The sequence below is a fragment of the Mya arenaria genome, chromosome 9 (assembly GCF_026914265.1).
Source record: "Mya arenaria isolate MELC-2E11 chromosome 9, ASM2691426v1".
In the NCBI taxonomy this organism is placed as follows: Eukaryota; Metazoa; Mollusca; class Bivalvia; order Myida; family Myidae; genus Mya; species Mya arenaria.
In genome coordinates, this window is record NC_069130.1 from 44,295,022 (window position 1) to 44,308,123 (window position 13,102).

Below are 13,102 nucleotides of genomic sequence, written 5' to 3' on the forward strand. Positions count from 1 at the left end.
TGGCCTTGGGGTCAAAATTGGCCCCGCCCAGAGGGGTTAGGGTATTCTCTATATGTTTATAGTTAAAACTTCAAAAATCTTCTCCTTTGAACTTACTTGGACTAGAGCTTAGATATTTGGCATGATTCATCGTCTAGTGGACCTCTACAAAGATTGTTCAAATTATGGCCTTGGGGTCAAAATTGGCCCCACCCCATTCGGGGGTCATGGGTATTCTCTATATGTTTATAGTGAAAACTTCAAAAATCATCTCCTCTGAACTTACGTGGCTTAGAGCTTAGATATTTGGCATGATTCATCGTCTAGTGGACCTCTACAAAGTTTGTTCAAATTATGGCCCTGGGGTCAAAATTGGCCACACCCCGGGGCTGATGGGTTTTCTCTATATGTGTTATAGTGAAAACTTAAAAAATCTTCTCCGAACTCACAAAGACAAGTAACGTCTTAATTTAAACTGGATAACATATTTAGTACACATACCAATTTTCAATATGGGCCACATACAACAATTAATAACAAATATACATATATAGATACATACGTAAAATCAAGTAGTGACAAGAGCTTAGATATTTGGCATGATATATCATCTAGTTGACTTGTACCAATATTGTTCAATCTTTGGCCCTGGGGTCAAAAAATGGCCCCACCCAGGCGGTCATGGGTTTCCTTATATATGTATATGATGAAAACTTATAAAATCTTCTTCTCCGAAACCAAAAGGCGAAAACCTTAGATATTTGGTATGAAGCATCGTTTATTGGACCACTATTAAGATTGTTCAATCTTTAGCCCTGGGGTCAAAATTGGCCACGCCCCGTGTTCATAGGCTTAGGTTTTCAATATTTTTATATAGTCTTATATAATAAAACTTTAAAAATCCTCTTCTCCAAAATATAAGACCTAGAGCTTTCATATTTGGTATATAGTGTTACCTAGTGGACCTACACCAAAGGTATTCAAATTATTGTCCCGGGGTCAAATTGGCCTTGCTCAGGGGTCATTTGTTTTTACATTGTCTTGTCACTTAAACATCTTTTCCTCTTAAAGTAAAGGTCAGAATGACTCCATACTTGATATGTAGCATCCTTACATGGTCCTCTCTCAACTTTGTTCAAATGGTTTTGTTTGGCCCCTTTTAGGGGTCACCAGAGCAAAAAATAGAAAAACCTTTTAACAACTTGATCTTATTAACTGCTTGATGGATCTTCAAGTCTGAAGCATCCTAGCATGGGCCTCTGTCAGGTCTTTTCAAATAATTTTGTTTGGCCCCTTTTAAGGGCCACCAGAGCTAAAATAAGTAAAAAAAACCTTAACATTTTCTTTGCATGAGCCCCTTGATAGATCTTCAGAAAATTTGGTTTGAAGTGTCCTTGCATGGACCTCTCTTAAATTTGTTCACATAATTTTGTTTGGCCCGGTTGCCATGGCAACCTAAAGGAAAATGTCAACAATTGGTTATAATCATCTTCTTCTCCTAAACCGCTTTGACAATTTTGATGAAACTTCATAGGAATGATCCTTGGTTGGTGCTTTTTCAAAATTGTTCAAAGAAATTAATTCCATGTAGAACTCTGGTTGACATGGCAACCTAAAGGAAAAGTGTCAACAATTGGTTACAATCATCTTCTTCTCCTAAACCGCTTGGACAATTTTGATGAAACTTCATAGGAATGATCCTTGGTTGGTGCTTTTTCAAAATTGTTCAAAAAAAATAATTCCATGCAGAACTCTGGTTGCCATGGCAACCTGAAGGAAAATATAGGCTGTCGTGTCCGCGCTGTGACTTACTCTTATATGGACAGATTTTAAAATGACTTGCCATATGTTTTCGACATACCAAGACAACGTGTCGTGTGCAAGACCCATGTCCCTACCTCTAAGGTGAAAGATACATGAAGTGTTAATTCACAATGGAATGCTGAATATGAGGACATAAAGAGTGTTGGCTGTCATTTAGTATGATTGTTTTTTTTTCTATGCTCAGAGGCAATTTAATATAACTTGCAATATGTATTTGACACATAAAGGCAAGATCAACTTTTTATGTACTTGTTCATAGATCAATGTCACATTGGGGGGCATTTGTCACATACTTTGACAGCTCTTGTTTAATTTTTTCAATTAACATTCTCTTACAGTGATACAGTAATATCAAAATAGCATGATACATATACTTCCTTGAAGCAATACTTGCAAAGTATTTTCCTATCATGCTAGATTAATTATAAGTTGTTGTTTTTTTGTTTTGTTTTACAAACTACAGGTCAATGTACAAAGCTGCTATTCCCTTGTATATTTTGCTACTTACAATTTTGCTACTTCAATGTATATGATTACCCCTTAAGCTATACTGTTGAAACAACTAACCATTTTACAGTGTTATATCAACTAGTGGAACCGTGCGCTTGTGGACTGGCTGCACAGCCGGGAAAACTTGTTGGTGTTATCACTGTTCACAATGCTCTAATCCTATTTTCCTATTTGTATGCATGCTCCAATATGTGTTCATTTTAACATACCTACTTTTATTTCCAGGACACAAGCTCATTGTTACTGTTATTTGATATGTTATGTATGTCTGTTATTCATGTTGGAAAATAGCTCATTGAGCTTATGTTTCTTGTTAACACATACCCAACTTTAAATAAAGATTCTTGTATCTTGTATAACATCGACTAGCCAATCACACGTAGGGAATGTATCTACTAGGTAGACATACCTAGTATTTTTTTTAATGGGAAAATAAGAAAAAAACACTTTAAAAAACAATTAATTGTAAACAATGTGGTACTTTTCAGTTGGCAAGTTTTAATATATTGTACACACCGATACCAAGTTTATGTCAGTTTTTGACAAATTTTTTTTCGCTATTTCATCATACGTACAGCCCTTTTAATAGGATAGAACAGTTATGGTAAATCATTGCAAGAAATTATTACATAAGTGATGCCTTTCTTGTTTAAAATCATTTTTGTGTTTTAAGGTAAAGAACGCATGGATGATTTCCTGGATATGGACAAGACCCACTCCCTGCAGGGATTCAGCAGAATAGAGCAGTATTGAAAAACAAGAACAAAACTTTTTAATGAACACAAAACACTTTCGTTAGAATAACAGAGGAAAAAAGCAGCAATGACGATAAACTGAAGTGATTGGAGTTTCACCACGATATGATACCATAAACAGTCATCAAGTCGGTCGGTCTTGCAGGTGGTCTGTGCAAAAGTGCAAAAAGTTTGTGACGCAAACCAAACTACTTAGACTTAAGTTTTCAAGATTCTGTCTTTGAACTTTAAACATATGTTTGCATGAAGTGAAGATGTATTTGACATATTTATGATATGGATCAGTCCAATATTTGTTAGAGGGGGGAAAGGATTCTTAAAAATCTGGTGATGCAAACAAGTAATCATTTTCAAGACAATAATGAATTATAAATATTTAAAAGATACATACTGTGGAAAAACTTTGTATACATACTTATTCACATTAGTTAATAAAAATCTGGACTCAGTTTGATCTGTACCTAGCAAGCAATAATATGCAAAAAAATTAACTTTATTATTCATATAAATTTAGTCTGATGCCTTGATTAACAGGTGTGAAATAAATAGCACAACAGCCACCTATTTGTTTGACTAACCACTGTGCATACACTGATATATAGCCATAGATATTAAAGTGACCATTAAAGCTGCACTCTCACAAATTGACAGTTTTGACCTTTTTTCTTTATTTTGTCTCAGAATCAATATAATCATATAATGATAACACAACTTAGGTCTTTCCAGAATTAGTGTGTCATTTTGTAGGTAAAAACACGTGCAAGTATAAAACCGACAGGAAATTTTGGATATTTGCTCAGTAACCACAACATTATGTCATACTTGTTGTATTCATCAAAAGCTCATGTAGCTTTAAAATTTGTGTACAGTTTTCCACAATTCTGTCAACTGCATGCTGCATTGTTGCTACAGTTAAAGTGAATTTTCCATAAAATTGAGATTGAGTTTCAAAGAGACAAAACATAAATCAGTCAACAATTCATTAAATGGAGATTTATTGCATTGATGAGATATTGTTGCACCCAATTCTAGAATATTTGAGCCTTAGGCCATAATAATACAAAAACCTTGTCATATGTACACAAACATCATTCAATATAATTATTTTAAGAGATTTGGTAACACGAGTACTTAATTATAACATTTTGTCAAAGTTTGTGAATGTTTGTTTTGGATGTTCAGTAAATATTTCTGAATAAATTCCGGTGTTTATTCTTTTCTAAAATCATCGTAGGTTTTCCACTGACATGGGCAGGCATAGAATAGCATAAAGTATGAACAGAGACACCAGTATCTTCCATAACCCTCAGTTTTACTAAATGTTTATAAACATAGTATGATACAATGTAACATGAAACAGTATTAGAACTTAATACAAGAGTGAACAGTACAAATACAATTGGAAAGTTGGAATTTATTTTAACAATACAATGTAAGTTTCTATCAGTTCTTCTATCCCCACCAAAGGCAGATGGATATTCTTTCAGTGTTGTCTGTCCGTCCCTCCCCCCCACCCCCCCTGTTCGTTCGTCTATAACACTTGTTTTTTGTCCCGAGCCATATCTTAGTACTTGATAGTAAAAATTTGTTGAAACTTTGAATGAATGTATATTTGATAAGGTAAATTATGTGTTAAGAGCTTTTACATTCCACTAATGTATAGCAGATTTATGGCCATTTGGAACTTGATAATGGCTATTTCTCTAAGGAAAATTTCCACCATGAGCCATATCTTAATACTGGTGGGTATCACTTTCCATAAGGTAATATACAGCAATGGGAATGATGCATGTCAAACGCGTCAAAATCTATATAATTATGTATATGTATAGTAGAGTTATGGCCCTTTGTTACTTTCAAATAACCATTTATGCCTGTGACAAAAACATGTCCAATCAATAACTGATGAATGGTCAAGCATAGTGTCCTCAAACTTGGTAGTTTGTTGATATTGACAAGTAGATGACCCCTATTGTTTTTGATGCCAATATGATACTTTAGGAAGTATTTTTTTCTCTAATTAATGTTTATCACTATGCCGAAATTTGACCCCCAATTTGAAATCATGTATATCCATGGGTCACAATTAAAACAAGTATCTCAATGAACAATGTTCTTTAATCATGAGCTTACTGTTTCAAGCGTTTACAGACAAATTTAACAATCACAAAATTTGTATTTAGCATTTACAGTTTCTATTTGATTCAACTGGAAGTTTTTTTAACCATACTATATCAAATATTAAGTCACCATTCACTAGCGGGATGAGAGGGGGCGTAGCCGGCGCGCACCCCCTCTAAAATCGTCCAAGTTTACTTTTTATGTCAATATAAGAGAAGAAAATAATAAAATACGCCCATACATGCATCATTTCCGACTAGAAATTGTTAAAATTTTCTTGATTTAGTAACCCCAAATACACATGCAAACGCCCCTAAGTTACGCCCCCTCTAACGTCAATTCCTGGAGACGCCCCTGACCATTGAACGAGCTGGTCGGAAAAAGATTTCCGATGAATATCCTATTAAATTTGCAGCCCTCCCATTTCGACTGGTCATTGTTTCGGGATTCATTACAAACAATTATGAACAATTTCCATTACTAAGTTGTCTCTTTAAGCTGCACTCTCACAGATATACCATTTTTACAACTTTTTTATTTTTTGTCTTGGAAAGAGCAACTTCTTGCGTAAATATCTACAAACCAATGATATAAGATTTGACAAAATAGTCGATCGTAGATTTTATATTTCCGTTCGAAAATTAATGTTTTATGGCTTAAACCATTCATTCTGGACGAGGGGCTAATTTCTATGCGGCTATCCATATTCATAAAATTGAATAATTTCATTCGGTTCTAGGGACTATTTTCTATATGAGGCTATCCATGTTCATATAATTCGACAATTTTCATTCGGTTCTAGGGACTATTTTCTATATGAGGCTATCCATGTTTATATAATTCGACAATTTTCATTCGGTTCTAGGGACTATTTTTTATATGAGGCTATCCATGTTCATATAATTCGACAATTTTCATTCGGTTCTAGGGACTATTTTTTATATGAGGCTATCCATGTTCATATAATTCGACAATTTTCATTCGGTTCTAGGGATTATTTTCCATATGAGGCTGTCCATGTTCATATAATTCGACAATTTTCATTCGGTTCTAGGGACTATTTTTTATATGAGGCTATCCATGTTGATATAATTCGACAATTTTCATTCGGTTCTAGGGACTATTTTTTATATGAGGCTATCCATGTTCATATAATTCGACAATTTTCATTCGGTTCTAGGGACTATTTTTTATATGAGGCTATCCATGTTCATATAATTCGACAATTTTCATTCGGTTCTAGGGACTATTTTTTATATGAGGCTATCCATGTTCATATAATTCGACAATTTTCGTTCGGTTCTAGGGATTATTTTCCATATGAGCCTGTCCATGTTTATATAATTCGACAATTTTCATTCGGTTCTAGCACAGACCTATAAACTTTATAGGTCCGTGGTTCTAGGGACTAATTTCTATATGAGGCTATCCATGTTTATATAATTGGATAATTTTCATTCTGGACGAGGGGGTAATTTCTATGAGGCTATTAATATTTATATTATTTGATAATTTTCAGTATTGACGAGTGGCTAATTTCTATATGAGGCTATCCATATTTATTGTTACCAACAAACTCTTGTTTATTTTTTTCAATTAACATTCTCTTACAGTGATACAGTAATATCAAAATAGCATGATACATATACTTCCTTGAAGCAATACTTGCAAAGTATTTTCCTATCATGCTAGATTAATTATAAGTTGTTGTTTTTTTGTTTTGTTTTACAAACTACAGGTCAATGTACAAAGCTGCTATTCCCTTGTATATTTTGCTACTTACAATTTTGCTACTTCAATGTATATGATTACCCCTTAAGCTATACTGTTGAAACAACTAACCATTTTACAGTGTTATATCAACTAGTGGAACCGTGCGCTTGTGGACTGGCTGCACAGCCGGGAAAACTTGTTGGTGTTATCACTGTTCACAATGCTCTAATCCTATTTTCCTATTTGTATGCATGCTCCAATATGTGTTCATTTTAACATACCTACTTTTATTTCCAGGACACAAGCTCATTGTTACTGTTATTTGATATGTTATGTATGTCTGTTATTCATGTTGGAAAATAGCTCATTGAGCTTATGTTTCTTGTTAACACATACCCAACTTTAAATAAAGATTCTTGTATCTTGTATAACATCGACTAGCCAATCACACGTAGGGAATGTATCTACTAGGTAGACATACCTAGTATTTTTTTTAATGGGAAAATAAGAAAAAAACACTTTAAAAAACAAATTAATTGTAAACAATGTGGTACTTTTCAGTTGGCAAGTTTTAATATATTGTACACACCGATACCAAGTTTATGTCAGTTTTTGACAAATTTTTTTTCGCTATTTCATCATACGTACAGCCCTTTTAATAGGATAGAACAGTTATGGTAAATCATTGCAAGAAATTATTACATAAGTGATGCCTTTCTTGTTTAAAATCATTTTTGTGTTTTAAGGTAAAGAACGCATGGATGATTTCCTGGATATGGACAAGACCCACTCCCTGCAGGGATTCAGCAGAATAGAGCAGTATTGAAAAACAAGAACAAAACTTTTTAATGAACACAAAACACTTTCGTTAGAATAACAGAGGAAAAAAGCAGCAATGACGATAAACTGAAGTGATTGGAGTTTCACCACGATATGATACCATAAACAGTCATCAAGTCGGTCGGTCTTGCAGGTGGTCTGTGCAAAAGTGCAAAAAGTTTGTGACGCAAACCAAACTACTTAGACTTAAGTTTTCAAGATTCTGTCTTTGAACTTTAAACATATGTTTGCATGAAGTGAAGATGTATTTGACATATTTATGATATGGATCAGTCCAATATTTGTTAGAGGGGGGAAAGGATTCTTAAAAATCTGGTGATGCAAACAAGTAATCATTTTCAAGACAATAATGAATTATAAATATTTAAAAGATACATACTGTGGAAAAACTTTGTATACATACTTATTCACATTAGTTAATAAAAATCTGGACTCAGTTTGATCTGTACCTAGCAAGCAATAATATGCAAAAAAATTAACTTTATTATTCATATAAATTTAGTCTGATGCCTTGATTAACAGGTGTGAAATAAATAGCACAACAGCCACCTATTTGTTTGACTAACCACTGTGCATACACTGATATATAGCCATAGATATTAAAGTGACCATTAAAGCTGCACTCTCACAAATTGACAGTTTTGACCTTTTTTCTTTATTTTGTCTCAGAATCAATATAATCATATAATGATAACACAACTTAGGTCTTTCCAGAATTAGTGTGTCATTTTGTAGGTAAAAACACGTGCAAGTATAAAACCGACAGGACATTTTGGATATTTGCTCAGTAACCACAACATTATGTCATACTTGTTGTATTCATCAAAAGCTCATGTAGCTTTAAAATTTGTGTACAGTTTTCCACAATTCTGTCAACTGCATGCTGCATTGTTGCTACAGTTAAAGTGAATTTTCCATAAAATTGAGATTGAGTTTCAAAGAGACAAAACATAAATCAGTCAACAATTCATTAAATGGAGATTTATTGCATTGATGAGATATTGTTGCACCCAATTCTAGAATATTTGAGCCTTAGGCCATAATAATACAAAAACCTTGTCATATGTACACAAACATCATTCAATATAATTATTTTAAGAGATTTGGTAACACGAGTACTTAATTATAACATTTTGTCAAAGTTTGTGAATGTTTGTTTTGGATGTTCAGTAAATATTTCTGAATAAATTCCGGTGTTTATTCTTTTCTAAAATCATCGTAGGTTTTCCACTGACATGGGCAGGCATAGAATAGCATAAAGTATGAACAGAGACACCAGTATCTTCCATAACCCTCAGTTTTACTAAATGTTTATAAACATAGTATGATACAATGTAACATGAAACAGTATTAGAACTTAATACAAGAGTGAACAGTACAAATACAATTGGAAAGTTGGAATTTATTTTAACAATACAATGTAAGTTTCTATCAGTTCTTCTATCCCCACCAAAGGCAGATGGATATTCTTTCAGTGTTGTCTGTCCGTCCCTCCCCCCCCCCCCCCCCTGTTCGTTCGTCTATAACACTTGTTTTTTGTCCCGAGCCATATCTTAGTACTTGATAGTAAAAATTTGTTGAAACTTTGAATGAATGTATATTTGATAAGGTAAATTATGTGTTAAGAGCTTTTACATTCCACTAATGTATAGCAGATTTATGGCCATTTGGAACTTGATAATGGCTATTTCTCTAAGGAAAATTTCCACCATGAGCCATATCTTAATACTGGTGGGTATCACTTTCCATAAGGTAATATACAGCAATGGGAATGATGCATGTCAAACGCGTCAAAATCTATATAATTATGTATATGTATAGTAGAGTTATGGCCCTTTGTTACTTTCAAATAACCATTTATGCCTGTGACAAAAACATGTCCAATCAATAACTGATGAATGGTCAAGCATAGTGTCCTCAAACTTGGTAGTTTGTTGATATTGACAAGTAGATGACCCCTATTGTTTTTGATGCCAATATGATACTTTAGGAAGTATTTTTTTCTCTAATTAATGTTTATCACTATGCCGAAATTTGACCCCCAATTTGAAATCATGTATATCCATGGGTCACAATTAAAACAAGTATCTCAATGAACAATGTTCTTTAATCATGAGCTTACTGTTTCAAGCGTTTACAGACAAATTTAACAATCACAAAATTTGTATTTAGCATTTACAGTTTCTATTTGATTCAACTGGAAGTTTTTTTAACCATACTATATCAAATATTAAGTCACCATTCACTAGCGGGATGAGAGGGGGCGTAGCCGGCGCGCACCCCCTCTAAAATCGTCCAAGTTTACTTTTTATGTCAATATAAGAGAAGAAAATAATAAAATACGCCCATACATGCATCATTTCCGACTAGAAATTGTTAAAATTTTCTTGATTTAGTAACCCCAAATACACATGCAAACGCCCCTAAGTTACGCCCCCTCTAACGTCAATTCCTGGAGACGCCCCTGACCATTGAACGAGCTGGTCGGAAAAAGATTTCCGATGAATATCCTATTAAATTTGCAGCCCTCCCATTTCGACTGGTCATTGTTTCGGGATTCATTACAAACAATTATGAACAATTTCCATTACTAAGTTGTCTCTTTAAGCTGCACTCTCACAGATATACCATTTTTACAACTTTTTTATTTTTTGTCTTGGAAAGAGCAACTTCTTGCGTAAATATCTACAAACCAATGATATAAGATTTGACAAAATAGTCGATCGTAGATTTTATATTTCCGTTCGAAAATTAATGTTTTATGGCTTAAACCATTCATTCTGGACGAGGGGCTAATTTCTATGCGGCTATCCATATTCATAAAATTGAATAATTTCATTCGGTTCTAGGGACTATTTTCTATATGAGGCTATCCATGTTTATATAATTCGACAATTTTCATTCGGTTCTAGGGACTATTTTCTATATGAGGCTATCCATGTTTATATAATTCGACAATTTTCATTCGGTTCTAGGGACTATTTTTTATATGAGGCTATCCATGTTCATATAATTCGACAATTTTCATTCGGTTCTAGGGACTATTTTTTATATGAGGCTATCCATGTTCATATAATTCGACAATTTTCATTCGGTTCTAGGGATTATTTTCCATATGAGGCTGTCCATGTTCATATAATTCGACAATTTTCATTCGGTTCTAGGGACTATTTTTTATATGAGGCTATCCATGTTGATATAATTCGACAATTTTCATTCGGTTCTAGGGACTATTTTTTATATGAGGCTATCCATGTTCATATAATTCGACAATTTTCATTCGGTTCTAGGGACTATTTTTTATATGAGGCTATCCATGTTCATATAATTCGACAATTTTCATTCGGTTCTAGGGACTATTTTTTATATGAGGCTATCCATGTTCATATAATTCGACAATTTTCGTTCGGTTCTAGGGATTATTTTCCATATGAGGCTATCCATGTTTATATAATTCGACAATTTTCATTCGGTTCTAGCACAGACCTATAAACTTTATAGGTCCGTGGCTCTAGGGACTAATTTCTATATGAGGCTATCCATGTTTATATAATTGGATAATTTTCATTCTGGACGAGGGGGTAATTTCTATGAGGCTATTAATATTTATATTATTTGATAATTTTCAGTATTGACGAGTGGCTAATTTCTATATGAGGCTATCCATATTTATTGTTACCAACAAACTTTCCTCTCGCTAATCGTACTCTATGTTTTTGACCATTTTTTCAGGAAAAGATTGTATGTGCCTTTCTGTCGATGAAAATAAGAACTCTCGAAATAAAGTACCCAAGTAGAAAAACAGTAATCTAAAACTCAACACACAGGTTGTTATCAGACGAGCTCAAATTATGTTTTTGGCTGATAAATGGCTATTAACTGTCAAAAGCGCATTCAACTAAACTGAAGTATTTGCCCATACAAATTATTCAACAATAGATCAAATATTAACCGAGGTGAAATACAAAGGAAATAGTGGACCAAATTTTATTTTCCTCAAATTCTTCAAAAGCGGACAATCATAATATTGATATATAAGATAAGACACAAAGGGTACTATATATTTACACAATGACGAGCCCATAAGGAAAACCACACATTGTATTACGATCAGATATAACATACTTTCAGGTGTTAAAGGGTCAAACAACGATTATAAGCATATCTTATGAAATAATCACAAAATGCTTGTTTCAATGATAAAGAAATTTTATTTAAGAAAAATGGCTAAATTGGTAGCATATGAATTGGTAGTATATGAATTGGTAGCATATGATATTTGAGATTTTGTCAATGCATATTTATGTTACATGTACATGTCTTCTTCATTTTTGGACAGAATTGTTTACTCAAAAGATGTACTATGTAGACTAGTGAAAGTTCTGTATACATCGATTAAAATAACCTGAACAACGCACACATTTCTGCTGCTTAACATGATATTACATAAGTCATGCAATTTCAAAGTCTACAGAAAATACTATAAAAATATATATCATCCATGTTTAAGGTTTTTCGAGATGTCATGACTTTTTGACGTTACGTTTCACGGTACTATATCGGTATAATTGTGATGAACACTTGTTTTTGTTAAACGATCTTTCGTTGTACTATTTTTAGTTTTTAAAACGTATTTTGAAGACCTCCACAGGGTTGTTTTTTTTTCAGAAAACCAGGGAAATTGTACATTAGGCCAGGGGATTTTTCACGCTTCTCAAAATGCGTCAATATAATATGATATTATCGTACATGCCATATTTCTGGAAACAAGAAAACCAGGGCAGTTTGCCCTCAACTAGGAGATTTTAATGTATCGTCATTGCTTGTAAGAATAAATTATCACGAGAAGAATGAGATAGAAGTTATTTCCCTCGAAAACCTTTCTTTTTGAACACGGTTTTCTCGAAAGTGTGTGTGTGTACGTACGCACTTCAATGCAATTGTACCTAAAACTATTTTTTACCTTTGGCAAAGCCGGCGGTATACGGCTATGCAGTGAAACATTCCATCCATATTTAGATGTGAATAGTTATTGTTCTGTTACTTGAAAAACAGGAAAGAAACGTTATAATATCTGTTAGCGATAGGGTGTTTATAAGCGCATGCTCTTTGTTAAATCTTTGTCATTGTCATATTTTGTTGACTTGGATTCCAATGTAACATTGATTTTGACTCCGTAAAAACGGACCCATGTGCCTTTTTTCAAAGTCATGTATTTTAAGATGCTGCATGTGCTCTAAGTATACATAATGCACAGTAACTATGTTTCAGGTCATGGGTATATAGTTGTTAACAAATGAATCTATTTAGCTACATCATAAAGGGATATTCGAAATAGGTACCTCTAGTCACCAAACTGT

At 33.5% G+C, this 13,102-nt stretch overlaps 1 protein-coding gene across 2 annotated transcripts in view; it reads left to right on the plus strand.

The window, feature by feature from the left end:
- Window positions 1–4,341, plus strand: part of LOC128202719 (uncharacterized) — a 53,699-nt gene extending 49,358 nt beyond the window's left edge. The window contains exon 15 of one of the 2 annotated variants that reach the window (XM_052903799.1): window positions 2,987–4,341. The gene's annotated coding sequence lies outside the window, so the exon portion shown is untranslated. The remainder of the gene's footprint in view (window positions 1–2,986) is intronic. The other variant, XM_052903798.1, reaches the window with a different exon arrangement.
- The last annotated feature ends 8,761 nt before the right edge of the window (window positions 4,342–13,102 follow it).